We start from the raw sequence: 24,612 nt of genomic DNA, 5'->3' as shown, positions 1-24,612 counted from the left end.
TATTTTATGAGATTTTCCACCTCCCTCTTCTGCAGCAGAGATTTTCCACCTCCCTCTTCTGCAGCAGAGAACAACATGATTGTGACAGACAGGATTGAGGATCCAGAGGGTTCTCATTGGCTTTGTCCTTGGACTAATCTGGTTTGTGGAAATGTCTGAATTGTGACAGAGGGACATAGTGAAAATGAAAAAAAAAACATGATTGTAATGTAACAGAAACCTGTCAGAAGTGGGATTCGAACCCACGCCTCAAGTAGAGACTGCGACCTGAACGCAGCGCCTTGGACCGCTCGGCCATCCTGACAAGCACAACTGTGGAAAATTCACACTTTCTAAAAACAAACACATTTTTTGTTTGGCCCCCAAAAAATGCAAATTTTGAACTGAAAATGTATTAACGCCTTTGAGTTTGCCTTGCAATGCTGTAGCTTTTACTTTGTAGGTTGCTGAAATAGCTCAGTTGGGAGAGCATTAGACTGAAGATCTAAAGGTCCCTGGTCCGATCCCGGGTTTCAGCACGCTGTTTTTAAGTATGAGTGATTTGAGATAAAGTTCTTTCTCCATATGCATTTAGCAAGATTTTCATTCTTTCTGAAGTGCAGATATACCTGAAAAAAACAGTTTTAAGTATCTCTTTTCAGAACAGTCACTAATGCGAGAAGAAAATGAAAGTAGTTATACTGAAAAATTAAGTTGAAGTCGAAGTAGTATGGAGGAAATCGGAGAAAAAATCTGAGAAATATCAACATAAAGTGCTAAGGATCTTTAAGATTTTGTGTATCTTGAGGTTTATTTTATGAGATTTTTCACCTCCCTCTTCTTACTGATAGTGCAGCAGAGAACAACATGATTGTGACAGACAGGATTGAGGATCCAGAGGGTTCTCATTGGCTTTGTCCTTGGAGTAATCTGGTTTGTGGAAATGTCTGAATTGTGACAGAGGGACATAGTGAAAATGAAAAAAAAACAAAACATGATTGTAATGTAACAGAAACCTGTCAGAAGTGGGATTCAAACCCACGCCTCAAGTAGAGACTGCGACCTGAACGCAGCGCCTTGGACCGCTCGGCCATCCTGACAAGCACAACTGTGGAAAATTCACACTTTCTAAAAACAAACACATTTTTTGTTTGGCCCCAAAAAAAGGCAAATTTTGAACTGAAAATTTATTAACGCCTTTGAGTTTGCCTTGCAATGCTGTAGCTTTAAATTTGTAGGTTGCTGAAATAGCTCAGTTGGGAGAGCGTTAGACTGAAGATCTAAAGGTCCCTGGTCCGATCCCGAGTTTCAGCACGCTGTTTTTAAGTATGAGTGATTTGAGTTAAAGTTCTTTCTCCATATGCATTTAGCAAGATTTTCATTCTTTGTGAAGTGCAGATATACCTGAAAAAAACAGTTTTAAGTATCTCTTTTCAGAACAGTCACTAATGCGAGAAGAAAATGAAAGTAGTTATACTGAAAAATTAAGTTGAAGTCGAAGTAGTATGGAGGAAATCGGAGAAAAAAATCTGAGAAATATCAACATAAAGTGCTAAGGATCTTTAAGATTTTGTGTATCTTGAGGTTTATTTTATGAGATTTTTCACCTCCCTCTTCTTACTGATAGTGCAGCAGAGAACAACATGATTGTGACAGACAGGATTGAGGATCCAGAGGGTTCTCATTGGCTTTGTCCTTGGACTAATCTGGTTTGTGGAAATGTCTGAATTGTGACAGAGGGACATAGTGAAAATGAAAAAAAAACAAAACATGATTGTAATGTAACAGAAACCTGTCAGAAGTGGGATTCAAACCCACGCCTCAAGTAGAGACTGCAACCTGAACGCAGCGCCTTGGACCGCTCGGCCATCCTGACAAGCACAACTGTGGAAAATTCACACTTTCTAAAAACAAACACATTTTTTGTTTGGCCCCAAAAAAAGGCAAATTTTGAACTGAAAATTTATTAACGCCTTTGAGTTTGCCTTGCAATGCTGTAGCTTTAACTTTGTAGGTTGCTGAAATAGCTCAGTTGGGAGAGCATTAGACTGAAGATCTAAAGGTCCCTGGTCCGATCCCGGGTTTCAGCACGCTGTTTTTAAATATGAGTGATTTGAGATAAAGTTCTTTCTCCATATGCATTTAGCAAGATTTTCATTCTTTGTGAAGTGCAGATATACCTGAAAAAAACAATTTTAAGTATCTCTTTTCAGAACAGTCACTAATGCGAGAAGAAAATGAAAGTAGTTATACTGAAAAATTAAGTTGAAGTCGAAGTAGTATGGAGGAAATCGGAGAAAAAATCTGAGAAATATCAACATAAAGTGCTAAGGATCTTTAAGATTCTGTGTATCTTGAGGTTTATTTTATGAGATTTTCCACCTCCCTCTTCTTACTGATAGTGCAGCAGAGAACAACATGATTGTGACAGACAGGATTGAGGATCCAGAGGGTTCTCATTGGCTTTGTCCTTGGACTAATCTGGTTTGTGGAAATGTCTGAATTGTGACAGAGGGACATAGTGAAAATGAAAAAAAAACAAAACATGATTGTAATGTAACAGAAACCTGTCAGAAGTGGGATTCGAACCCACGCCTCAAGTAGAGACTGCGACCTGAACGCCGCACCTTGGACCGCTCGGCCATCCTGACAAGCACAACTGTGGAAAATTCACACTTTCTAAAAACAAACACATTTTTTGTTTGGCCCCAAAAAAATGAAAATTTGAACTGAAAATGTATTAACGCCTTTGAGTTTGCCTTGCAATGCTGTAGCTTTAACTTTGAAGGTTGCTGAAATAGCTCAGTTGGGAGAGCGTTAGACTGAAGATCTAAAGGTCCCTTGTCCGATCCCGGGTTTCAGCACGCTGTTTTTAAGTATGAGTGATTTGAGATAAAGTTCTTTCTCCATATGCATTTAGCAAGATTTTCATTCTTTGTGAAGTGCAGATATACCTGAAAAAAACAGTTTTAAGTATCTCTTTTCAGAACAGTCACTAATGCGAGAGGAAAATGAAAGTAGTTAAACTGAAAAATTAAGTTGAAGTCGAAGTAGTATGGAGGAAATCGGAGAAAAAATCTGAGAAATATCAACATAAAGTGCTAAGGATCTTTAAGATTTTGTGTATCTTGAGGTTTATTTTATGAGATTTTCCACCTCCCTCTTCTTACTGATAGTGCAGCAGAGAACAACATGATTGTGACAGACAGGATTGAGGATCCAGAGGGTTCTCATTGGCTTTGTCCTTGGACTAATCTGGTTTGTGGAAATATCTGAATTGTGACAGAGGGACATAGTGAAAATGAAAAAAAAACAAAACATGATTGTAATGTAACAGAAACCTGTCAGAAGTGGGATTCGAACCCACGCCTCAAATAGAGACTGCGACCTGAACGCAGCGCCTTGGACCGCTCGGCCATCCTGACAAGCACAACTGTGGAAAATTCACACTTTCTAAAAACAAACACATTTTTTGTTTGGCCCCAAAAAAAGGCAAATTTTGAACTGAAAATTTATTAACGCCTTTGAGTTTGCCTTGCAATGCTGTAGCTTTAACTTTGTAGGTTGCTGAAATAGCTCAGTTGGGAGAGCGTTAGACTGAAGATCTAAAGGTCCCTGGTCCGATCACGGGTTTCAGCACGCTGTTTTTAAGTATGAGTGATTTGAGATAAAGTTCTTTCTCCATATGCATTTAGCAAGATTTTCATTCTTTGTGAAGTGCAGATATACCTGAAAAAAACAGTTTTAAGTATCTCTTTTCAGAACAGTCACTAATGCGAGAAGAAAATGAAAGTAGTTATACTGAAAAATTAAGTTGAAGTCGAAGTAGTATGGAGGAAATCAGAAAAAAAATCTGAGAAATATCAACATAAAGTGCTAAGGATCTTTAAGATTTTGTGTATCTTGAGGTTTATTTTATGAGATTTTTCACCTCCCTCTTCTTACTGATAGTGCAGCAGAGAACAACATGATTGTGACAGACAGGATTGAGGATCCAGAGGGTTCTCATTGGCTTTGTCCTTGGACTAATCTGGTTTGTGGAAATGTCTGAATTGTGACAGAGGGACATAGTGAAAATGAAAAAAAACAAAACATGATTGTAATGTAACAGAAACCTGTCAGAAGTGGGATTCGAACCCACGCCTCAAGTAGAGACTGCGACCTGAACGCAGCGCCTTAGACCGCTCGGCCATCCTGACAAGCACAACTGTGGAAAATTCACACTTTCTAAAAACAAACACATTTTTTGTTTGGCCCCAAAAAAATGAAAATTTGAACTGAAAATGTATTAACGCCTTTGAGTTTGCCTTGCAATGCTGTAGCTTTAACTTTGAAGGTTGCTGAAATAGCTCAGTTGGGAGAGCGTTAGACTGAAGATCTAAAGGTCCCTGGTCCGATCCCGGGTTTCAGCACGCTGTTTTTAAGTATGAGTGATTTGAGATAAAGTTCTTTCTCCATATGCATTTAGCAAGATTTTCATTCTTTGTGAAGTGCAGATATACCTGAAAAAAACAGTTTTAAGTATCTCTTTTCAGAACAGTCACTAATGCGAGAAGAAAATGAAAGTAGTTAAACTGAAAAATTAAGTTGAAGTCGAAGTAGTATGGAGGAAATCGAAGAAAAAATCTGAGAAATATCAACATAAAGTGCTAAGGATCTTTAAGATTTTGTGTATCTTGAGGTTTATTTTATGAGATTTTCCACCTCCCTCTTCTTACTGATAGTGCAGCAGAGAACAACATGATTGTGACAGACAGGATTGAGGATCCAGAGGGTTCTCATTGGCTTTGTCCTTGGACTAATCTGGTTTGTGGAAATATCTGAATTGTGACAGAGGGACATAGTGAAAATGAAAAAAAAACAAAACATGATTGTAATGTAACAGAAACCTGTCAGAAGTGAGATTCGAACCCACGCCTCAAATAGAGACTGCGACCTGAACGCAGCGCCTTGGACCGCTCGGCCATCCTGACAAGCACAACTGTGGAAAATTCACACTTTCTAAAAACAAACACATTTTTTGTTTGGCCCCAAAAAAAGGCAAATTTTGAACTGAAAATTTATTAACGCCTTTCAGTTTGCCTTGCAATGCTGTAGCTTTAACTTTGTAGGTTGCTGAAATAGCTCAGTTGGGAGAGCATTAGACTGAAGATCTAAAGGTCCCTTGTCCGATCACGGGTTTCAGCACGCTGTTTTTAAGTATGAGTGATTTGAGATAAAGTTCTTTCTCCATATTCATTTAGCAAGATTTTCATTCTTTGTGAAGTGCAGATATACCTGAAAAAAACAGTTTTAAGTATCTCTTTTCAGAACAGTCACTAATGCGAGAAGAAAATGAAAGTAGTTATACTGAAAAATTAAATTGAAGTCGAAGTAGTATGGAGGAAATCAGAAAAAAAATCTGAGAAATATCAACATAAAGTGCTAAGGATCTTTAAGATTTTGTGTATCTTGAGGTTTATTTTATGAGATTTTCCACCTCCCTCTTCTTACTGATAGTGCAGCAGAGAACAACATGATTGTGACAGACAGGATTGAGGATCCAGAGGGTTCTCATTGGCTTTGTCCTTGGACTAATCTGGTTTGTGGAAATGTCTGAATTGTGACAGAGGGACATAGTGAAAATGAAAAAAAAAACATGATTGTAATGTAACAGAAACCTGTCAGAAGTGGGATTCGAACCCACGCCTCAAGTGGAGACTGCGACCTGAACGCAGCGCCTTGGACCGCTCGGCCATCCTGACAAGCACAACTGTGGAAAATTCACACTTTCTAAAAACAAACACATTTTTTGTTTGGCCCCAAAAAAAGGCAAATTTTGAACTGAAAATTTATTAACGCCTTTGAGTTTGCCTTGCAATGCTGTAGCTTTAACTTTGTAGGTTGCTGAAATAGCTCAGTTGGGAGAGCATTAGACTGAAGATCTAGAGGTCCCTGGTCCGATCCCGGGTTTCAGCACGCTGTTTTTAAATATGAGTGATTTGAGATAAAGTTCTTTCTCCATATGCATTTAGCAAGATTTTCATTCTTTGTGAAGTGCAGATATACCTGAAAAAAACAATTTTAAGTATCTCTTTTCAGAACAGTCACTAATGCGAGAAGAAAATGAAAGTAGTTATACTGAAAAATTAAGTTGAAGTCGAAGTAGTATGGAGGAAATCGGAGAAAAAATCTGAGAAATATCAACATAAAGTGCTAAGGATCTTTAAGATTCTGTGTATCTTGAGGTTTATTTTATGAGATTTTCCACCTCCCTCTTCTTACTGATAGTGCAGCAGAGAACAACATGATTGTGACAGACAGGATTGAGGATCCAGAGGGTTCTCATTGGCTTTGTCCTTGGACTAATCTGGTTTGTGGAAATGTCTGAATTGTGACAGAGGGACATAGTGAAAATGAAAAAAAAACAAAACATGATTGTAATGTAACAGAAACCTGTCAGAAGTGGGATTCGAACCCACGCCTCAAGTAGAGACTGCGACCTGAACGCCGCACCTTGGACCGCTCGGCCATCCTGACAAGCACAACTGTGGAAAATTCACACTTTCTAAAAACAAACACATTTTTTGTTTGGCCCCAAAAAAATGAAAATTTGAACTGAAAATGTATTAACGCCTTTGAGTTTGCCTTGCAATGCTGTAGCTTTAACTTTGAAGGTTGCTGAAATAGCTCAGTTGGGAGAGCGTTAGACTGAAGATCTAAAGGTCCCTTGTCCGATCCCGGGTTTCAGCACGCTGTTTTTAAGTATGAGTGATTTGAGATAAAGTTCTTTCTCCATATGCATTTAGCAAGATTTTCATTCTTTGTGAAGTGCAGATATACCTGAAAAAAACAGTTTTAAGTATCTCTTTTCAGAACAGTCACTAATGCGAGAGGAAAATGAAAGTAGTTAAACTGAAAAATTAAGTTGAAGTCGAAGTAGTATGGAGGAAATCGGAGAAAAAATCTGAGAAATATCAACATAAAGTGCTAAGGATCTTTAAGATTTTGTGTATCTTGAGGTTTATTTTATGAGATTTTCCACCTCCCTCTTCTTACTGATAGTGCAGCAGAGAACAACATGATTGTGACAGACAGGATTGAGGATCCAGAGGGTTCTCATTGGCTTTGTCCTTGGACTAATCTGGTTTGTGGAAATATCTGAATTGTGACAGAGGGACATAGTGAAAATGAAAAAAAAACAAAACATGATTGTAATGTAACAGAAACCTGTCAGAAGTGGGATTCGAACCCACGCCTCAAATAGAGACTGCGACCTGAACGCAGCGCCTTGGACCGCTCGGCCATCCTGACAAGCACAACTGTGGAAAATTCACACTTTCTAAAAACAAACACATTTTTTGTTTGGCCCCAAAAAAAGGCAAATTTTGAACTGAAAATTTATTAACGCCTTTGAGTTTGCCTTGCAATGCTGTAGCTTTAACTTTGTAGGTTGCTGAAATAGCTCAGTTGGGAGAGCGTTAGACTGAAGATCTAAAGGTCCCTGGTCCGATCACGGGTTTCAGCACGCTGTTTTTAAGTATGAGTGATTTGAGATAAAGTTCTTTCTCCATATGCATTTAGCAAGATTTTCATTCTTTGTGAAGTGCAGATATACCTGAAAAAAACAGTTTTAAGTATCTCTTTTCAGAACAGTCACTAATGCGAGAAGAAAATGAAAGTAGTTATACTGAAAAATTAAGTTGAAGTCGAAGTAGTATGGAGGAAATCAGAAAAAAAATCTGAGAAATATCAACATAAAGTGCTAAGGATCTTTAAGATTTTGTGTATCTTGAGGTTTATTTTATGAGATTTTTCACCTCCCTCTTCTTACTGATAGTGCAGCAGAGAACAACATGATTGTGACAGACAGGATTGAGGATCCAGAGGGTTCTCATTGGCTTTGTCCTTGGACTAATCTGGTTTGTGGAAATGTCTGAATTGTGACAGAGGGACATAGTGAAAATGAAAAAAAACAAAACATGATTGTAATGTAACAGAAACCTGTCAGAAGTGGGATTCGAACCCACGCCTCAAGTAGAGACTGCGACCTGAACGCAGCGCCTTAGACCGCTCGGCCATCCTGACAAGCACAACTGTGGAAAATTCACACTTTCTAAAAACAAACACATTTTTTGTTTGGCCCCAAAAAAATGAAAATTTGAACTGAAAATGTATTAACGCCTTTGAGTTTGCCTTGCAATGCTGTAGCTTTAACTTTGAAGGTTGCTGAAATAGCTCAGTTGGGAGAGCGTTAGACTGAAGATCTAAAGGTCCCTGGTCCGATCCCGGGTTTCAGCACGCTGTTTTTAAGTATGAGTGATTTGAGATAAAGTTCTTTCTCCATATGCATTTAGCAAGATTTTCATTCTTTGTGAAGTGCAGATATACCTGAAAAAAACAGTTTTAAGTATCTCTTTTCAGAACAGTCACTAATGCGAGAAGAAAATGAAAGTAGTTAAACTGAAAAATTAAGTTGAAGTCGAAGTAGTATGGAGGAAATCGAAGAAAAAATCTGAGAAATATCAACATAAAGTGCTAAGGATCTTTAAGATTTTGTGTATCTTGAGGTTTATTTTATGAGATTTTCCACCTCCCTCTTCTTACTGATAGTGCAGCAGAGAACAACATGATTGTGACAGACAGGATTGAGGATCCAGAGGGTTCTCATTGGCTTTGTCCTTGGACTAATCTGGTTTGTGGAAATATCTGAATTGTGACAGAGGGACATAGTGAAAATGAAAAAAAAACAAAACATGATTGTAATGTAACAGAAACCTGTCAGAAGTGAGATTCGAACCCACGCCTCAAATAGAGACTGCGACCTGAACGCAGCGCCTTGGACCGCTCGGCCATCCTGACAAGCACAACTGTGGAAAATTCACACTTTCTAAAAACAAACACATTTTTTGTTTGGCCCCAAAAAAAGGCAAATTTTGAACTGAAAATTTATTAACGCCTTTCAGTTTGCCTTGCAATGCTGTAGCTTTAACTTTGTAGGTTGCTGAAATAGCTCAGTTGGGAGAGCATTAGACTGAAGATCTAAAGGTCCCTTGTCCGATCACGGGTTTCAGCACGCTGTTTTTAAGTATGAGTGATTTGAGATAAAGTTCTTTCTCCATATTCATTTAGCAAGATTTTCATTCTTTGTGAAGTGCAGATATACCTGAAAAAAACAGTTTTAAGTATCTCTTTTCAGAACAGTCACTAATGCGAGAAGAAAATGAAAGTAGTTATACTGAAAAATTAAATTGAAGTCGAAGTAGTATGGAGGAAATCAGAAAAAAAATCTGAGAAATATCAACATAAAGTGCTAAGGATCTTTAAGATTTTGTGTATCTTGAGGTTTATTTTATGAGATTTTCCACCTCCCTCTTCTTACTGATAGTGCAGCAGAGAACAACATGATTGTGACAGACAGGATTGAGGATCCAGAGGGTTCTCATTGGCTTTGTCCTTGGACTAATCTGGTTTGTGGAAATGTCTGAATTGTGACAGAGGGACATAGTGAAAATGAAAAAAAAAACATGATTGTAATGTAACAGAAACCTGTCAGAAGTGGGATTCGAACCCACGCCTCAAGTGGAGACTGCGACCTGAACGCAGCGCCTTGGACCGCTCGGCCATCCTGACAAGCACAACTGTGGAAAATTCACACTTTCTAAAAACAAACACATTTTTTGTTTGGCCCCCAAAAAATGCAAATTTTGAACTGAAAATGTATTAACGCCTTTGAGTTTGCCTTGCAATGCTGTAGCTTTTACTTTGTAGGTTGCTGAAATAGCTCAGTTGGGAGAGCATTAGACTGAAGATCTAAAGGTCCCTGGTCCGATCCCGGGTTTCAGCACGCTGTTTTTAAGTATGAGTGATTTGAGATAAAGTTCTTTCTCCATATGCATTTAGCAAGATTTTCATTCTTTCTGAAGTGCAGATATACCTGAAAAAAACAGTTTTAAGTATCTCTTTTCAGAACAGTCACTAATGCGAGAAGAAAATGAAAGTAGTTATACTGAAAAATTAAGTTGAAGTCGAAGTAGTATGGAGGAAATCGGAGAAAAAATCTGAGAAATATCAACATAAAGTGCTAAGGATCTTTAAGATTTTGTGTATCTTGAGGTTTATTTTATGAGATTTTTCACCTCCCTCTTCTTACTGATAGTGCAGCAGAGAACAACATGATTGTGACAGACAGGATTGAGGATCCAGAGGGTTCTCATTGGCTTTGTCCTTGGACTAATCTGGTTTGTGGAAATGTCTGAATTGTGACAGAGGGACATAGTGAAAATGAAAAAAAAACAAAACATGATTGTAATGTAACAGAAACCTGTCAGAAGTGGGATTCAAACCCACGCCTCAAGTAGAGACTGCGACCTGAACGCAGCGCCTTGGACCGCTCGGCCATCCTGACAAGCACAACTGTGGAAAATTCACACTTTCTAAAAACAAACACATTTTTTGTTTGGCCCCAAAAAAAGGCAAATTTTGAACTGAAAATTTATTAACGCCTTTGAGTTTGCCTTGCAATGCTGTAGCTTTAAATTTGTAGGTTGCTGAAATAGCTCAGTTGGGAGAGCGTTAGACTGAAGATCTAAAGGTCCCTGGTCCGATCCCGAGTTTCAGCACGCTGTTTTTAAGTATGAGTGATTTGAGTTAAAGTTCTTTCTCCATATGCATTTAGCAAGATTTTCATTCTTTGTGAAGTGCAGATATACCTGAAAAAAACAGTTTTAAGTATCTCTTTTCAGAACAGTCACTAATGCGAGAAGAAAATGAAAGTAGTTATACTGAAAAATTAAGTTGAAGTCGAAGTAGTATGGAGGAAATCGGAGAAAAAAATCTGAGAAATATCAACATAAAGTGCTAAGGATCTTTAAGATTTTGTGTATCTTGAGGTTTATTTTATGAGATTTTTCACCTCCCTCTTCTTACTGATAGTGCAGCAGAGAACAACATGATTGTGACAGACAGGATTGAGGATCCAGAGGGTTCTCATTGGCTTTGTCCTTGGACTAATCTGGTTTGTGGAAATGTCTGAATTGTGACAGAGGGACATAGTGAAAATGAAAAAAAAACAAAACATGATTGTAATGTAACAGAAACCTGTCAGAAGTGGGATTCAAACCCACGCCTCAAGTAGAGACTGCAACCTGAACGCAGCGCCTTGGACCGCTCGGCCATCCTGACAAGCACAACTGTGGAAAATTCACACTTTCTAAAAACAAACACATTTTTTGTTTGGCCCCAAAAAAAGGCAAATTTTGAACTGAAAATTTATTAACGCCTTTGAGTTTGCCTTGCAATGCTGTAGCTTTAACTTTGTAGGTTGCTGAAATAGCTCAGTTGGGAGAGCATTAGACTGAAGATCTAGAGGTCCCTGGTCCGATCCCGGGTTTCAGCACGCTGTTTTTAAATATGAGTGATTTGAGATAAAGTTCTTTCTCCATATGCATTTAGCAAGATTTTCATTCTTTGTGAAGTGCAGATATACCTGAAAAAAACAATTTTAAGTATCTCTTTTCAGAACAGTCACTAATGCGAGAAGAAAATGAAAGTAGTTATACTGAAAAATTAAGTTGAAGTCGAAGTAGTATGGAGGAAATCGGAGAAAAAATCTGAGAAATATCAACATAAAGTGCTAAGGATCTTTAAGATTCTGTGTATCTTGAGGTTTATTTTATGAGATTTTCCACCTCCCTCTTCTTACTGATAGTGCAGCAGAGAACAACATGATTGTGACAGACAGGATTGAGGATCCAGAGGGTTCTCATTGGCTTTGTCCTTGGACTAATCTGGTTTGTGGAAATGTCTGAATTGTGACAGAGGGACATAGTGAAAATGAAAAAAAAACAAAACATGATTGTAATGTAACAGAAACCTGTCAGAAGTGGGATTCGAACCCACGCCTCAAGTAGAGACTGCGACCTGAACGCCGCACCTTGGACCGCTCGGCCATCCTGACAAGCACAACTGTGGAAAATTCACACTTTCTAAAAACAAACACATTTTTTGTTTGGCCCCAAAAAAATGAAAATTTGAACTGAAAATGTATTAACGCCTTTGAGTTTGCCTTGCAATGCTGTAGCTTTAACTTTGAAGGTTGCTGAAATAGCTCAGTTGGGAGAGCGTTAGACTGAAGATCTAAAGGTCCCTTGTCCGATCCCGGGTTTCAGCACGCTGTTTTTAAGTATGAGTGATTTGAGATAAAGTTCTTTCTCCATATGCATTTAGCAAGATTTTCATTCTTTGTGAAGTGCAGATATACCTGAAAAAAACAGTTTTAAGTATCTCTTTTCAGAACAGTCACTAATGCGAGAGGAAAATGAAAGTAGTTAAACTGAAAAATTAAGTTGAAGTCGAAGTAGTATGGAGGAAATCGGAGAAAAAATCTGAGAAATATCAACATAAAGTGCTAAGGATCTTTAAGATTTTGTGTATCTTGAGGTTTATTTTATGAGATTTTCCACCTCCCTCTTCTTACTGATAATGCAGCAGAGAACAACATGATTGTGACAGACAGGATTGCGGATCCAGAGGGTTCTCATTGGCTTTGTCCTTGGACTAATCTGGTTTGTGGAAATATCTGAATTGTGACAGAGGGACATAGTGAAAATGAAAAAAAAAACAAAACATGATTGTAATGTAACAGAAACCTGTCAGAAGTGGGATTCGAACCCACGCCTCAAATAGAGACTGCGACCTGAACGCAGCGCCTTGGACCGCTCGGCCATCCTGACAAGCACAACTGTGGAAAATTCACACTTTCTAAAAACAAACACATTTTTTGTTTGGCCCCAAAAAAAGGCAAATTTTGAACTGAAAATTTATTAACGCCTTTGAGTTTGCCTTGCAATGCTGTAGCTTTAACTTTGTAGGTTGCTGAAATAGCTCAGTTGGGAGAGCGTTAGACTGAAGATCTAAAGGTCCCTGGTCCGATCACGGGTTTCAGCACGCTGTTTTTAAGTATGAGTGATTTGAGATAAAGTTCTTTCTCCATATGCATTTAGCAAGATTTTCATTCTTTGTGAAGTGCAGATATACCTGAAAAAAACAGTTTTAAGTATCTCTTTTCAGAACAGTCACTAATGCGAGAAGAAAATGAAAGTAGTTATACTGAAAAATTAAATTGAAGTCGAAGTAGTATGGAGGAAATCAGAAAAAAAATCTGAGAAATATCAACATAAAGTGCTAAGGATCTTTAAGATTTTGTGTATCTTGAGGTTTATTTTATGAGATTTTCCACCTCCCTCTTCTTACTGATAGTGCAGCAGAGAACAACATGATTGTGACAGACAGGATTGAGGATCCAGAGGGTTCTCATTGGCTTTGTCCTTGGACTAATCTGGTTTGTGGAAATGTCTGAATTGTGACAGAGGGACATAGTGAAAATGAAAAAAAAACAAAACATGATTGTAATGTAACAGAAACCTGTCAGAAGTGGGATTCGAACCCACGCCTCAAGTAGAGACTGCGACCTGAACGCCGCACCTTGGACCGCTCGGCCATCCTGACAAGCACAACTGTGGAAAATTCACACTTTCTAAAAACAAACACATTTTTTGTTTGGCCCCAAAAAAATGAAAATTTGAACTGAAAATGTATTAACGCCTTTGAGTTTGCCTTGCAATGCTGTAGCTTTAACTTTGAAGGTTGCTGAAATAGCTCAGTTGGGAGAGCGTTAGACTGAAGATCTAAAGGTCCCTTGTCCGATCCCGGGTTTCAGCACGCTGTTTTTAAGTATGAGTGATTTGAGATAAAGTTCTTTCTCCATATGCATTTAGCAAGATTTTCATTCTTTGTGAAGTGCAGATATACCTGAAAAAAACAGTTTTAAGTATCTCTTTTCAGAACAGTCACTAATGCGAGAGGAAAATGAAAGTAGTTAAACTGAAAAATTAAGTTGAAGTCGAAGTAGTATGGAGGAAATCGGAGAAAAAATCTGAGAAATATCAACATAAAGTGCTAAGGATCTTTAAGATTTTGTGTATCTTGAGGTTTATTTTATGAGATTTTCCACCTCCCTCTTCTTACTGATAGTGCAGCAGAGAACAACATGATTGTGACAGACAGGATTGAGGATCCAGAGGGTTCTCATTGGCTTTGTCCTTGGACTAATCTGGTTTGTGGAAATATCTGAATTGTGACAGAGGGACATAGTGAAAATGAAAAAAAAGCAAAACATGATTGTAATGTAACAGAAACCTGTCAGAAGTGGGATTCGAACCCACGCCTCAAATAGAGACTGCGACCTGAACGCAGCGCCTTGGACCGCTCGGCCATCCTGACAAGCACAACTGTGGAAAATTCACACTTTCTAAAAACAAACACATTTTTTGTTTGGCCCCAAAAAAAGGCAAATTTTGAACTGAAAATTTATTAACGCCTTTGAGTTTGCCTTGCAATGCTGTAGCTTTAACTTTGTAGGTTGCTGAAATAGCTCAGTTGGGAGAGCGTTAGACTGAAGATCTAAAGGTCCCTGGTCTGATCACGGGTTTCAGCACGCTGTTTTTAAGTATGAGTGATTTGAGATAAAGTTCTTTCTCCATATGCATTTAGCAAGATTTTCATTCTTTGTGAAGTGCAGATATACCTGAAAAAAACAGTTTTAAGTATCTCTTTTCAGAACAGTCACTAATGCGAGAAGAAAATGAAAGTAGTTATACTGAAAAATTAAATTGAAGTCGAAGTAGTATGGAGGAAATCAGAAAAAAAATCTGAGAAATATCAACATAAAGTGCTAAGGATCTTTAAGATTTTGTGTATCTTGAGGTTTATTTTATGAGATTTTCCACCTCCCTCTTCTTACTGATAGTGCAGCAGAGAACAACATGATTGTGACAGACAGGATTGAGGATCCAGAGGGTTCTCATTGGCTTTGTCCTTGGACTAATCTGGTTTGTGGAAATGTCTGAATTGTGACAGAGGGACATAGTGAAAATGAAAAAAAAACAAAACATGATTGTAATGTAACAGAAACCTGTCAGAAGTGGGATTCGAACCCACGCCTCAAGTAGAGACTGCGACCTGAACGCAGCGCCTTGGACCGCTCGGCCATCCTGACAAGCACAACTGTGTAAAATTCACACTTTCTAAAAATAAACACATTTTTTGTTTGGCCCCAAAAAAATGCAAATTTTGAACTGAAAATGTATTAACGCCTTTGAGTTTGCCTTGCAATGCTGTAGCTTTAACTTTGTAGGTTGCTGAAATAGCTCAGTTGGGGGAGCGTTAGACTGAAGATCTAAAGGTCCCTGGTCCGATCACGGGTTTCAGCACGCTGTTTTTAAGTATGAGTGATTTGAGATAAAGTTCTTTCTCCATATGCATTTAGCAAGATTTTCATTCTTTGTGAAGTGCAGATATACCTGAAAAAAACAGTTTTAAGTATCTCTTTTCAGAACAGTCACTAATGCGAGAAGAAAATGAAAGTAGTTATACTGAAAAATTAAATTGAAGTCGAAGTAGTATGGAGGAAATCAGAAAAAAAATCTGAGAAATATCAACATAAAGTGCTAAGGATCTTTAAGATTTTGTGTATCTTGAGGTTTATTTTATGAGATTTTCCACCTCCCTCTTCTTACTGATAGTGCAGCAGAGAACAACATGATTGTGACAGACAGGATTGAGGATCCAGAGGGTTCTCATTGGCTTTGTCCTTGGACTAATCTGGTTTGTGGAAATGTCTGAATTGTGACAGAGGGACATAGTGAAAATGAAAAAAAAACAAAACATGATTGTAATGTAACAGAAACCTGTCAGAAGTGGGATTCAAACCCACGCCTCAAGTAGAGACTGCGACCTGAACGCAGCGCCTTGGACCGCTCGGCCATCCTGACAAGCACAACTGTGTAAAATTCACACTTTCTAAAAACAAACACATTTTTTGTTTGGCCCCAAAAAAATGCAAATTTTGAACTGAAAATGTATTAACGCCTTTGAGTTTGCCTTGCAATGCTGTAGCTTTAACTTTGTAGGTTGCTGAAATAGCTCAGTTGGGAGAGCGTTAGACTGAAGATCTAAAGGTCCCTGGTCCGATCCCGGGTTTCAGCACGCTGTTTTTAAGTATGAGTGATTTGAGATAAAGTTCTTTCTCCATATGCATTTAGCAAGATTTTCATTCTTTGTGAAGTGCAGATATACCTGAAAAAAACAGTTTTAAGTATCTCTTTTCAGAACAGTCACTAATGCGAGAAGAAAATGAAAGTAGTTATACTGAAAAATTAAGTTGAAGTCGAAGTAGTATGGAGGAAATCGGAGAAAAAATCTGAGAAATATCAACAAAAAGTGCTAAGGATCTTTAAGATTTTGTGTATCTTGAGGTTTATTTTATGAGATTTTCCACCTCCCTCTTCTTACTGATAGTGCAGCAGAGAACAACATGATTGTGACAGACAGGATTGAGGATCCAGAGGGTTCTCATTGGCTTTGTCATTGGAGTAATCTGGTTTGTGGAAATGTCTGAATTGTGACAGAGGGACATAGTGAAAATGAAAAAAAAACAAAACATGATTGTAATGTAACAGAAACCTGTCAGAAGTGGGATTCAAACTCACGCCTCAAGTAGAGACTGCGACCTAAACGCAGCGCCTTTGACCGCTCGGCCATCCTGACAAGCACAACTGTGGAAAATTCACACTTTCTAAAAACAAACACATTTTTTGTTTGGCCCCAAAAAAAGGCAAATTTTGAACTGAAAATTTATTAACGCCTTTGAGTTTGCCTTGCAATGCTGTAGCTTTAACTTTGTAGGTTGCTGAAATAGCTCAGTTGGGAGAGCGTTAGACTGAAGATCTAAAGGTCCGTGGTCCGATCCCGGGTTTCAGCACGCTGTTTTTAAGTATGAGTGATTTGAGTTAAAGTTCTTTCTCCATATGCATTTAGCAAGATTTTCATTCTTTGTGAAGTGCAGATATACCTGAAAAAAACAGTTTTAAGTATCTCTTTTCAGAACAGTCACTAATGCGAGAAGAAAATGAAAGTAGTTATACTGAAAAATTAAGTTGAAGTCGAAGTAGTATGGAGGAAATCGGAGAAAAAATCTGAGAAATATCAACATAAAGTGCTAAGGATCTTTAAGATTTTGTGTATCTTGAGGTTTATTTTATGAGATTTTCCACCTCCCTCTTCTTACTGATAGTGCAGCAGAGAACAACATGATTGTGACAGACAGGATTGAGGATCCAGAGGGTTCTCATTGGCTTTGTACTTGGACTAATCTGGTTTGTGGAAATGTCTGAATTGTGACAGAGGGACATAGTGAAAATGAAAAAAAAACAAAACATGATTGTAATGTAACAGAAACCTGTCAGAAGTGGGATTCGAACCCACGCCTCAAATAGAGACTGCGACCTGAACGCAGCGCCTTGGACCGCTCGGCCATCCTGACAAGCACAACTGTGGAAAATTCACACTTTCTAAAAACAAACACATTTTTTGTTTTGCCCCAAAAAAAGGCAAATTTTGAACTGAAAATTTATTAACGCCTTTGAGTTTGCCTTGCAATGCTGTAGCTTTAACTTTGTAGGTTGCTGAAATAGCTCAGTTGGGAGAGCGTTAGACTGAAGATCTAAAGGTCCGTGGTCCGATCCCGGGTTTCAGCACGCTGTTTTTAAGTATGAGTGATTTGAGTTAAAGTTCTTTCTCCATATGCATTTAGCAAGATTTTCATTCTTTGTGAAGTGCAGATATACCTGAAAAAAACAGTTTTAAGTATCTCTTTTCAGAACAGTCACTAATGCGAGAAGAAAATGAAAGTAGTTATACTGAAAAATTAAGTTGAAGTCGAAGTAGTATGGAGGAAATCGGAGAAAAAATCTGAGAAATATCAACATAAAGTGCTAAGGATCTTTAAGATTTTGTGTATCTTGAGGTTTATTTTATGAGATTTTCCACCTCCCTCTTCTTACTGATAGTGCAGCAGAGAACAACATGATTGTGACAGACAGGATTGAGGATCCAGAGGGTTCTCATTGGCTTTGTCATTGGAGTAATCTGGTTTGTGGAAATGTCTGAATTGTGACAGAGGGACATAGTGAAAATGAAAAAAAAACAAAACATGATTGTAATGTAACAGAAACCTGTCAGAAGTGGGATTCAAACCCACGCCTCAAGTAGAGACTGCGACCTGAACGCAGCGCCTTTGACCGCTCGGCCATCCTGACAAGCACAACTGTGGAAAATTCACACTTTCTAAAAACAAACACATTTTTTGTTTGGCCCCAAAAAAAGGCAAATTTTGAACTGAAAATTTATTAACGCCTTTGAGTTTGCCTTGCAATGCTGTAGCTTTAACTTTGTAGGTTGCTGAAATAGCTCAGTTGGGAGAGCGTTAGACTGAAGATCTAAAGGTCCGTGGTCCGATCCCGGGTTTCAGCACGCTGTTTTTAAGTATGAGTGATTTGAGTTAAAGTTCTTTCTCCATATGCATTTAGCAAGATTTTCATTCTTTGTGAAGTGCAGATATACCTGAAAAAAACAGTTTTAAGTATCTCTTTTCAGAACAGTCACTAATGCGAGAAGAAAATGAAAGTAGTTATACTGAAAAATTAAGTTGAAGTCGAAGTAGTATGGAGGAAATCGGAGAAAAAATCTGAGAAATATCAACATAAAGTGCTAAGGATCTTTAAGATTTTGTGTATCTTGAGGTTTATTTTATGAGATTTTCCACCTCCCTCTTCTTACTGATAGTGCAGCAGAGAACAACATGATTGTGACAGACAGGATTGAGGATCCAGAGGGTTCTCATTGGCTTTGTACTTGGACTAATCTGGTTTGTGGAAATGTCTGAATTGTGACAGAGGGACATAGTGAAAATGAAAAAATAACAAAACATGATTGTAATGTAACAGAAACCTGTCAGAAGTGGGATTCGAACCCACGCCTCAAATAGAGACTGCGACCTGAACGCAGCGCCTTGGACCGCTCGGCCATCCTGACAAGCACAACTGTGGAAAATTCACACTTTCTAAAAACAAACACATTTTTTGTTTGGCCCCAAAAAAAGGCAAATTTTGAACTGAAAATTTATTAACGCCTTTGAGTTTGCCTTGCAATGCTGTAGCTTTAACTTTGTAGGTTGCTGAAATAGCTCAGTTGGGAGAGCGTTAGACTGAAGATCTAAAGGTCCCTGGTCCGATCACTGGTTTCAGCACGCTGTTTTTAGGTATGAGTGATTTGAGATAAAGTTCTTTCTCCATATGCATTTAGCAAGATTTTCATTCTTTGTGAAGTGCAGATATACCTGAAAAAAACAGTTTTAAGTATCTCTTTTCAGAACAGTCACTAATGCGAGAAGAAAATGAAAGTAGTTATACTGAAAAATTAAATTGAAGTCGAAGTAGTATGGAGGAAATCGGAGAAAAAATCTGAGAAATATCAACATAAAGTGCTAAGGATCTTTAAGATTTTGTGTATCTAGAGGTTTATTTTATGAGATTTTCCACCTCCCTCTTCTTACTGATAGTGCAGCAGAGAACAACATGATTGTGACAGACAGGATTGAGGATCCAGAGGGTTCTCATTGGCTTTGTACTTGGACTAATCTGGTTTGTGGAAATGTCTGAATTGTGACAGAGGGACATAGTGAAAATGAAAAAAAAACAAAACATGATTGTAATGTAACAGAAACCTGTCAGAAGTGGGATTCGAACCCACGCCTCAAATAGAGACTGCGACCTGAACGCAGCGCCTTGGACCGCTCGGCCATCCTGACAAGCACAACTGTGGAAAATTCACACTTTCTAAAAACAAACACATTTTTTGTTTGGCCCCAAAAAAAGGCAAATTTTGAACTGAAAATTTATTAACGCCTTTGAGTTTGCCTTGCAATGCTGTAGCTTTAACTTTGTAGGTTGCTGAAATAGCTCAGTTGGGAGAGCGTTAGACTGAAGATCTAAAGGTCCCTGGTCCGATCACGGGTTTCAGCACGCTGTTTTTAAGTATGAGTGATTTGAGATAAAGTTCTTTCTCCATATGCATTTAGCAAGATTTTCATTCTTTGTGAAGTGCAGATATACCTGAAAAAAACAGTTTTAAGTATCTCTTTTCAGAACAGTCACTAATGCGAGAAGAAAATGAAAGTAGTTATACTGAAAAATTAAATTGAAGTCGAAGTAGTATGGAGGAAATCAGAAAAAAAATCTGAGAAATATCAACATAAAGTGCTAAGGATCTTTAAGATTTTGTGTATCTTGAGGTTTATTTTATGAGATTTTCCACCTCCCTCTTCTTACTGATAGTGCAGCAGAGAACAACATGATTGTGACAGACAGGATTGAGGATCCAGAGGGTTCTCATTGGCTTTGTCCTTGGACTAATCTGGTTTGTGGAAATGTCTGAATTGTGACAGAGGGACATAGTGAAAATGAAAAAAAAAAAACATGATTGTAATGTAACAGAAACCTGTCAGAAGTGGGATTCGAACCCACGCCTCAAGTAGAGACTGCGACCTGAACGCAGCGCCTTGGACCGCTCGGCCATCCTGACAAGCACAACTGTGTAAAATTCACACTTTCTAAAAACAAACACATTTTTTGTTTGGCCCCAAAAAAATGCAAATTTTGAACTGAAAATGTATTAACGCCTTTGAGTTTGCCTTGCAATGCTGTAGCTTTAACTTTGTAGGTTGCTGAAATAGCTCAGTTGGGAGAGCGTTAGACTGAAGATCTAAAGGTCCCTGGTCCGATCCCGGGTTTCAGCACGCTGTTTTTAAGTATGAGTGATTTGAGATAAAGTTCTTTCTCCATATGCATTTAGCAAGATTTTCATTCTTTGTGAAGTGCAGATATACCTGAAAAAAACAGTTTTAAGTATCTCTTTTCAGAACAGTCACTAATGCGAGAAGAAAATGAAAGTAGTTATACTGAAAAATTAAGTTGAAGTCGAAGTAGTATGGAGGAAATCGGAGAAAAAATCTGAGAAATATTAACATAAAGTGCTAAGGATCTTTAAGATTTTGTGTATCTTGAGGTTTATTTTATGAGATTTTCCACCTCCCTCTTCTTACTGATAGTGCAGCAGAGAACAACATGATTGTGACAGACAGGATTGAGGATCCAGAGGGTTCTCATTGGCTTTGTCCTTGGAGTAATCTGGTTTGTGGAAATGTCTGAATTGTGACAGAGGGACATAGTGAAAATGAAAAAAAAACAAAACATGATTGTAATGTAACAGAAACCTGTCAGAAGTGGGATTCAAACCCACGCCTCAAGTAGAGACTGCGACCTGAACGCAGCGCCTTGGACCGCTCGGCCATCCTGACAAGCACAACTGTGGAAAATTCACACTTTCTAAAAACAAACACATTTTTTGTTTGGCCCCAAAAAAAGGCAAATTTTGAACTGAAAATTTATTAACGCCTTTGAGTTTGCCTTGCAATGCTGTAGCTTTAACTTTGAAGGTTGCTGAAATAGCTCAGTTGGGAGAGCATTAGACTGAAGATCTAAAGGTCCCTTGTCCGATCCCGGGTTTCAGCACGCTGTTTTTAAGTATGAGTGATTTGAGTTAAAGTTCTTTCTCCATATGCATTTAGCAAGATTTTCATTCTTTGTGAAGTGCAGATATACCTGAAAAAAACAGTTTTAAGTATCTCTTTTCAGAACAGTCACTAATGCGAGAAGAAAATGAAAGTAGTTATACTGAAAAATTAAGTTGAAGTCGAAGTAGTATGGAGGAAATCGGAGAAAAAATCTGAGAAATATCAACATAAAGTGCTAAGGATCTTTAAGATTTTGTGTATCTTGAGGTTTATTTTATGAGATTTTCCACCTCCCTCTTCTTACTGATAGTGCAGCAGAGAACAACATGATTGTGACAGACAGGATTGAGGATCCAGAGGGTTCTCATTGGCTTTGTACTTGGACTAATCTGGTTTGTGGAAATGTCTGAATTGTGACAGAGGGACATAGTGAAAATGAAAAAATAACAAAACATGATTGTAATGTAACAGAAACCTGTCAGAAGTGGGATTCGAACCCACGCCTCAAATAGAGACTGCGACCTGAACGCAGCGCCTTGGACCGCTCGGCCATCCTGACAAGCACAACTGTGGAAAATTCACACTTTCTAAAAACAAACACATTTTTTGTTTGGCCCCAAAAAAAGGCAAATTTTGAACTGAAAATTTATTAACGCCTTTGAGTTTGCCTTGCAATGCTGTAGCTTTAACTTTGTAGGTTGCTGAAATAGCTCAGTTGGGAGAGCGTTAGACTGAAGATCTAAAGGTCCCTGGTCCGATCACTGGTTTCAGCACGCTGTTTTTAGGTATGAGTGATTTGAGATAAAGTTCTTTCTCCATATGCATTTAGCAAGATTTTCATTCTTTGTGAAGTGCAGATATACCTGAAAAAAACAGTTTTAAGTATCTCTTTTCAGAACAGTCACTAATGCGAGAAGAAAATGAAAGTAGTTATACTGAAAAATTAAATTGAAGTCGAAGTAGTATGGAGGAAATCAGAAAAAAAATCTGAGAAATATCAACATAAAGTGCTAAGGATCTTTAAGATTTTGTGTATCTTGAGGTTTATTTTATGAGATTTTCCACCTCCCTCTTCTTACTGATAGTGCAGCAGAGAACAACATGATTGTGACAGACAGGATTGAGGATCCAGAGGGTTCTCATTGGCTTTGTCCTTGGACTAATCTGGTTTGTGGAAATGTCTGAATTGTGACAGAGGGACATAGTGAAAATGAAAAAAAAAAAACATGATTGTAATGTAACAGAAACCTGTCAGAAGTGGGATTCGAACCCACACCTCAAGTAGAGACTGCGACCTGAACGCAGCGCCTTGGACCGCTCGGCCATCCTGACAAGCACAACTGTGTAAAATTCACACTTTCTAAAAACAAACACATTTTTTGTTTGGCCCCAAAAAAATGCAAATTTTGAACTGAAAATGTATTAACGCCTTTGAGTTTGCCTTGCAATGCTGTAGCTTTAACTTTGTAGGTTGCTGAAATAGCTCAGTTGGGAGAGCGTTAGACTGAAGATCTAAAGGTCCCTGGTCCGATCCCGGGTTTCAGCACGCTGTTTTTAAGTATGAGTGATTTGAGATAAAGTTCTTTCTCCATATGCATTTAGCAAGATTTTCATTCTTTGTGAAGTGCAGATATACCTGAAAAAAACAGTTTTAAGTATCTCTTTTCAGAACAGTCACTAATGCGAGAAGAAAATGAAAGTAGTTAAACTGAAAAATTAAGTTGAAGTCGAAGTAGTATGGAGGAAATCGGAGAAAAAATCTGAGAAATATCAACATAAAGTGCTAAGGATCTTTAAGATTTTGTGTATCTTGAGGTTTATTTTATGAGATTTTCCACCTCCCTCTTCTTACTGATAGTGCAGCAGAGAACAACATGATTGTGACAGACAGGATTGAGGATCCAGAGGGTTCTCATTGGCTTTGTCCTTGGACTAATCTGGTTTGTGGAAATATCTGAATTGTGACAGAGGGACATAGTGAAAATGAAAAAAAAACAAAACATGATTGTAATGTAACAGAAACCTGTCAGAAGAGGGATTCGAACCCACGCCTCAAATAGAGACTGCGACCTTAATGCAGTGCCTTGGACCGCTCGGCCATCCTGACAAGCACAACTGTGGAAAATTCACACTTTCTAAAAACAAACACATTTTTTGTTTGGCCCCAAAAAAAGGCAAATTTTGAACTGAAAATTTATTAACGCCTTTGAGTTTGCCTTGCAATGCTGTAGCTTTAACTTTGTAGGTTGCTGAAATAGCTCAGTTGGGAGAGCGTTAGACTGAAGATCTAAAGGTCCCTTGTCCGATCCCGGGTTTCAGCACGCTGTTTTTAAGTATGAGTGATTTGAGATAAAGTTCTTTCTCCATATGCATTTAGCAAGATTTTCATTCTTTGTGAAGTGCAGATATACCTGAAAAAAACAGTTTTAAGTATCTCTTTTCAGAACAGTCACTAATGCGAGAGGAAAATGAAAGTAGTTAAACTGAAAAATTAAGTTGAAGTCGAAGTAGTATGGAGGAAATCGGAGAAAAAATCTGAGAAATATCAACATAAAGTGCTAAGGATCTTTAAGATTTTGTGTATCTTGAGGTTTATTTTATGAGATTTTCCACCTCCCTCTTCTTACTGATAGTGCAGCAGAGAACAACATGATTGTGACAGACAGGATTGAGGATCCAGAGGGTTCTCATTGGCTTTGTCCTTGGACTAATCTGGTTTGTGGAAATATCTGAATTGTGACAGAGGGACATAGTGAAAATGAAAAAAAAACAAAACATGATTGTAATGTAATAGAAACCTGTCAGAAGAGGGATTCGAACCCACGCCTCAAATAGAGACTGCGACCTGAACGCAGTGCCTTGGACCGCTCGGCCATCCTGACAAGCACAACTGTGGAAAATTCACACTTTCTAAAAACAAACACATTTTTTGTTTGGCCCCAAAAAAAGGCAAATTTTGAACTGAAAATTTATTAACGCCTTTGAGTTTGCCTTGCAATGCTGTAGCTTTAACTTTGTAGGTTGCTGAAATAGCTCAGTTGGGAGAGCGTTAGACTGAAGATCTAAAGGTCCATGGTCCGATCACGGGTTTCAGCACGCTGTTTTTAAGTATGAGTGATTTGAGATAAAGTTCTTTCTCCATATGCATTTAGCAAGATTTTCATTCTTTGTGAAGTGCAGAT

At 38.2% G+C, this 24,612-nt stretch overlaps 13 non-coding genes across 13 annotated transcripts; all 13 read right to left on the bottom strand.

Moving 5' to 3' along the window:
* Positions 1-221: 221 nt before the first annotated feature.
* On the bottom strand, positions 222-304 carry TRNAL-CAG (transfer RNA leucine (anticodon CAG)). Its single transcript has one exon. It is a non-coding gene; the product is annotated as a tRNA-Leu (tRNA).
* A 3,017-nt stretch (positions 305-3,321) lies between these two features.
* Positions 3,322-3,404, bottom strand: TRNAL-CAG (transfer RNA leucine (anticodon CAG)). The gene has a single exon. It is a non-coding gene; the product is annotated as a tRNA-Leu (tRNA).
* Positions 3,405-4,095: 691 nt separating this feature from the next.
* TRNAL-CAG (transfer RNA leucine (anticodon CAG)) lies at positions 4,096-4,178 on the bottom strand. The gene has a single exon. It is a non-coding gene; the product is annotated as a tRNA-Leu (tRNA).
* A 3,011-nt stretch (positions 4,179-7,189) lies between these two features.
* On the bottom strand, positions 7,190-7,272 carry TRNAL-CAG (transfer RNA leucine (anticodon CAG)). Its single transcript has one exon. It is a non-coding gene; the product is annotated as a tRNA-Leu (tRNA).
* A 691-nt stretch (positions 7,273-7,963) lies between these two features.
* TRNAL-CAG (transfer RNA leucine (anticodon CAG)) lies at positions 7,964-8,046 on the bottom strand. The gene has a single exon. It is a non-coding gene; the product is annotated as a tRNA-Leu (tRNA).
* Positions 8,047-12,609: 4,563 nt separating this feature from the next.
* Positions 12,610-12,692, bottom strand: TRNAL-CAG (transfer RNA leucine (anticodon CAG)). The gene has a single exon. It is a non-coding gene; the product is annotated as a tRNA-Leu (tRNA).
* Positions 12,693-14,158: 1,466 nt separating this feature from the next.
* TRNAL-CAG (transfer RNA leucine (anticodon CAG)) lies at positions 14,159-14,241 on the bottom strand. The gene has a single exon. It is a non-coding gene; the product is annotated as a tRNA-Leu (tRNA).
* Positions 14,242-14,933: 692 nt separating this feature from the next.
* TRNAL-CAG (transfer RNA leucine (anticodon CAG)) lies at positions 14,934-15,016 on the bottom strand. Its single transcript has one exon. It is a non-coding gene; the product is annotated as a tRNA-Leu (tRNA).
* A 2,242-nt stretch (positions 15,017-17,258) lies between these two features.
* Positions 17,259-17,341, bottom strand: TRNAL-CAG (transfer RNA leucine (anticodon CAG)). Its single transcript has one exon. It is a non-coding gene; the product is annotated as a tRNA-Leu (tRNA).
* A 1,467-nt stretch (positions 17,342-18,808) lies between these two features.
* On the bottom strand, positions 18,809-18,891 carry TRNAL-CAG (transfer RNA leucine (anticodon CAG)). Its single transcript has one exon. It is a non-coding gene; the product is annotated as a tRNA-Leu (tRNA).
* A 692-nt stretch (positions 18,892-19,583) lies between these two features.
* On the bottom strand, positions 19,584-19,666 carry TRNAL-CAG (transfer RNA leucine (anticodon CAG)). Its single transcript has one exon. It is a non-coding gene; the product is annotated as a tRNA-Leu (tRNA).
* Positions 19,667-20,356: 690 nt separating this feature from the next.
* TRNAL-CAG (transfer RNA leucine (anticodon CAG)) lies at positions 20,357-20,439 on the bottom strand. Its single transcript has one exon. It is a non-coding gene; the product is annotated as a tRNA-Leu (tRNA).
* A 1,467-nt stretch (positions 20,440-21,906) lies between these two features.
* TRNAL-CAG (transfer RNA leucine (anticodon CAG)) lies at positions 21,907-21,989 on the bottom strand. Its single transcript has one exon. It is a non-coding gene; the product is annotated as a tRNA-Leu (tRNA).
* Between the last annotated feature and the right edge of the window lie 2,623 nt (positions 21,990-24,612).

Source organism: Anomaloglossus baeobatrachus, unplaced genomic scaffold (assembly GCF_048569485.1).
Source record: "Anomaloglossus baeobatrachus isolate aAnoBae1 unplaced genomic scaffold, aAnoBae1.hap1 Scaffold_4289, whole genome shotgun sequence".
Lineage (NCBI taxonomy): Eukaryota > Metazoa > Chordata > Amphibia > Anura > Aromobatidae > Anomaloglossus > Anomaloglossus baeobatrachus.
Note: the sequence above shows the minus strand (reverse complement) of the source record. Positions and strands in the feature narration are given on the sequence as shown.